The sequence below is a fragment of the Pollicipes pollicipes genome, unplaced genomic scaffold (genome assembly GCF_011947565.3).
Source record: "Pollicipes pollicipes isolate AB1234 unplaced genomic scaffold, Ppol_2.1 Scaffold_6138;HRSCAF=7277_pilon_pilon_pilon, whole genome shotgun sequence".
Lineage (NCBI taxonomy): Eukaryota > Metazoa > Arthropoda > Thecostraca > Pollicipedomorpha > Pollicipedidae > Pollicipes > Pollicipes pollicipes.
In genome coordinates this window covers 11,327,680-11,332,259 of record NW_023596818.1, presented here as the reverse complement: position 1 = coordinate 11,332,259, position 4,580 = coordinate 11,327,680, and positions in this window count along the sequence as shown.

The following is a 4,580-nucleotide window of genomic DNA, read 5'->3' as shown; positions in this document are numbered from 1 at the left end:
AAAAGGGCAGGATTGTGAACAGCACCGAAAGGTCTTCAACATGATCATTTCAGTTCAAAACCTCATATAAATGTGGAAACTCCCTTTTAAGAAGAGTTTGTGCCTCGTGTACGCGCCTTCATGTTATAGTGTCAGTTTTACATTGTTCATCTCTGCCTTCCCAGTAAATATTATGCTCCAAATATGCATCTAATATCGACCTTCTTTCCTGTGCCTGCTTTCACCAAACCAATACCATTACCAGGTCCCACTAACTCACGCAACCTCGTGCAAGGAGCCAAGTCCGGAGATTTATGTTCGCCGAGAAAATATAGATTGGCCTGCCAGGCGCTAACTCCGTGAATAACTCGCCGCTATCGGGCTCCATCGGCAAGCAAGTCGAAAACCAGCCCATAGCAGCTATTTGATGGGGAGGAAGCTTCTTTAGCTAGTCCCGCTGGGACCGCGACTCTTGGCAGATACAGAAACAAGCCTGGGCTGAGTCCGCCGTTAAGTGGTTGGTAATGGTAAGTCCACACGAAAGGGTTTTCAGGCTCCCTCTCGTTGCGCCCAATGTAGAAGGCTTTCAAAGCGCTCCAGCCCTTGGCAACTAGATGAGATGTCCGGCTGCAAAGGTTGACCTTCCATTGATGCAACATCAGAAAGGCATGCATCTGCCATAAAATTTCGTAATCCCACGTGAAACCTCTCACTCGGCTGTCAGTACCCTTCAGCATATGTCACCAGGATGTTCTTTTGTGCCTTAGAATGTTTCATTTTGCAGACGTCGCTTAAATAGGAGATATGGGCTCGGTCACCAACGACACTGTTAGTAGCCCGTATACGTCATTTTGCTGACGAGTTTTGAATTTGTAATAGTATGACGGATGATGGAGGGTCCTGAAGCTGCTCAAGTATTTTTGTATGTTTCGGAGTATTTTGCCTGATCTGTGACGTCATCAATCATATGGAACATGTCAGCTTAACAATTCTTGTGTGAGACTGGTCAAGGATGTCGACCGACGTTGGTCTATGTCGACTCCACTACCTCTCAGATCGCACCGTAACCGCGCACGTGAGCTTGTGTTCGATGCAGCCTGATCGGTTGAACTGGATGCCTCCCAAACTTCCCGTGACTGGGTTGGTGGCTTCCAATAGCCTCGTCGCCCGCTGTTCGCTCCTGGCTTGGATGACCCGAGTCCGAAAGCGGCGGCTCCTCAAGGTCAGGGGTCAGAGTGCGGGGCGGACCGTGCCGTGCATTGTAGCACGTAAACGTTCGCTACCAAATTATGCCGTTGCAGTGGAATTTCACGATCGTGTGGTGGGGTCAGGGGTCACACAGGTTACACACTCTGGTTAGTGTGAGCCATAATCCCAGAAATGGATGCAATTAAACTGATCGGAGCACACTGAGCAAACATATAGAGGAATAGTGTTTGATTCCTACTCTACATTATTTTTGTGAACCTCTTCCTCACGAACTCAGACGTGCTCTTCGAAACGGTTATTGTTCCGAATTTGTTCCAACGGACTCCGCTCGTCACTGTCACCGCAACATTTGTTGGTCAATAACGTTTCCTTAAGTGGTATTCAAAATATTTGTGAACAGACCTTGTGACAAAATTCGTTTCGAATAGATAACTGCGCCATGCCTCGTAATACCTTAGTTCAGTCGGTATACGCTTTTCAGAGCACCTCAATCTGGTGAAATATCGGCAGCTTAGGCTTTGGCGCTTAAGAAAAGCCAACCGGCTGACAGCGGTATTAAATCCTCTCGACCGGTATTGCGGAGGAATTCATGGGGTCTTCCCACTGATTGGCTATCCACCAACCTACTCATGGTCGCCGCCATGCCTGCAGTGAACTGATGTTGACAAGCAAGCACGGAAGCAGATTGAGACTACCCGGAAATTATGTAGCTTATGGTCGCCGTCATACCTGAATTGAAGTGGTGTTGTTGGCAGGCGGGTAGGCAGGCCGAGCTCAGCTACCCGGAAATTGTGTACTTTGGCCGACCCGACCAGGCCTAAAACGGTAATACACCCATTACCTGGTAGCTCGCACACAGCCTTTGCATGCTCCCCTCTACCCATATGAAGTAGCACAGTTCTTTAACAGTAGAAACGGAATATTTTCAAGGTGTTTGGCTGGGCTAGTTTGATCATGTGGGGGTACCATTGCAACACCTCCAGTTCGAGTTCCCTCAGTCGGTTAACATGAGCCAGTAGTATGTGCAAAATCGCAAAGAAGCTGAAGATAATTGATTGATAAAATCTGAATAGCAAAAGAGTGGGTTGGTATGCGCAGTCGCCTTTTTAGAGTCGATCTTGAGTATCAAACGTAGGGATGCAAACCGAGAAGATGGGGCTATAACACCTGTACAGGAGAGTAGCTGGTACACTTGTAACGAATAGGTGCAAGACGGAAAGATGGCCTATAACATCTGTACAGGAGGGTAACCGGTTAACGGTTATAACACCCGCATGGAAGGGCAGCTAGTTTACGGTTATAACACCTGGATAGAAAGGTAGCCAGTTCACGGCTATAACACCTGTCTAGGATAGTAGCCAGTTTACGGCTGTAACACCTGTACAGGAGGGTATCCAGTTCACGCCTATAACATCTGTATAGGAGGGCAGCCAGTTAACAGTTATAAAACCTGCATAGAAGGGTAGCTAGTTTACCGTTATAACACCTGAATAGAAGGGTAAGCAGTTTACGGTTATAGCACCTACATAGAAGGGTAGCCAGTTCACGGCTATAACACCTGTATGGGATGGTAGCCAGTTTACGGTTATAACGCCTGCATAGAAGGGTGGCCAGTTTACGGTTATAACACGTGCATAGAAGGGTAACCAGTTTACGGTTATAACACCTGCATAGAAAGGCAGCTAGTTCACGGATAAAACAACTGTTTTGGAGGGTAGCCTGTTCACACCTATAACACCTGTATAGGAGGGTAGCCAGTTTGCGGCTATAACACTTGTATAGGAGGGTAGCCGGTTCACACCTATAATACCTGTATATGAGAGTAACCAGTTCACACCCATAATACCTGAATAGGAGAGCAACCAGTTCACGCCCAGCGATATCTACATAAACAGCAAGTTTTCTCGCAATGCGTCCTTCGATTACCAGACGCGCAAATTGTTCCATGCTCGCTTATCTCGTCGACTGAAATGGATGGGCCCTGCCAGACCGACAGCCAATTTGCAAGCAGCTATTCGCCAGCCATTTTGTGAACGTTAGAACTGCGTCGGCGTAATTAGGCCAGTCAGCTTTGTGTAAGGTAATGCTCCAATGCATACATTAAGCAAAAATGGTCTGGGTTCTCGGTACCGACGGATCTCTATGCATTGTGTTTGGTATCACCTATGTGCTAACATCCACGTCTGGGTAGACGTCTTTCGTAGCCAACCAGAAAGGAAGCTTCGCTCGTTACAGCTTTGTCCGATTTTTTTGCTTAAAATTTAACTGAAGCAAACTGTTTGTCGTGTGCTATGGTCTGTCTGGGGTCATGTGTAGTGGTAAATAGTGCTACGTCTGTAATGCGTAGGACTTCTTATGACAGCGCCCAAAGCATGCAGTCCTCTTTTAAACACAGCAATGTCAGCTCATGCTATTTTAAGTCTGGCCAATTGCACGAGGTAAACTTCTAACTGACCTACTGACTGACTTTCTGAATGACCTACTTAGCTGTTTGTTCCGTGCCTCGGGGGTCAAACGTCCGATCCTTGGCCTCGGATACCCTTCGGATACCCTTCGGATGCCCTTGCCCTCCGATACCTAGCCCCTGGATTCAAGCACCAGCTTCAGCTGGTCTTTGTTTTTGGGCGATTCCACCCACAGAGAATGCTTGGGCGAGATCTTGCGTCATATGATATTGCGCAAACGACCCCGGTTTTTGTCTGCTTTATTTTAGTTGGGTTATCCCCTGGGCGCAGTTATACGGTTGGCTAATGTTTTTTGTCATGAGCCGTTGTGTACTCCACAAATAACGATACGTTTATAACGGCCACTTATCGGAACAGCACCGTTATCAAATGCTGTAATGTCGAGACGCGCACCTCCCCGCAACCACCATGAACATGTTTCTGACTGAAGCATAAGTCAGAAACTTTGAGACATTCTCACTTTGGTGACGAACGTGTAGATGATGTCGCTTGGTTTTAAGGTAGCTGAGGTATTGCGTGCTTGAACAACCAAGTCATTCAGAATGCGATCCGTTTCCCTCGCAACATGGAACATTGTTGAAAATGCCCCAGAACTGATTGATCTTATGACTGATGATGACATACTTATCGATGTATATTTGCAACGACTTGTTCTTAAAAATGTTTGAAACCTCCTGCACGGCTTCCGCTTAAGCGGAAGACGAAAACACGCCGCTGCGCTGCACCATCGAGCTCAGGTCATCCGCAACTGGGCTGCAGTGTTATATTGAGGCACTTTTCGGAATAAGGTAGGCCAGATCCGGGGTGGTAAATTTGCTCCTATTTTGCAGGTAGATCGAGCTATCTTCCCTGTTCAGTCCCCTCGCCCACCCTCAACTTTTTGTGAAACTAAGCCCCCGATCAGCGAGCAAAACCGTAGAAGACGCA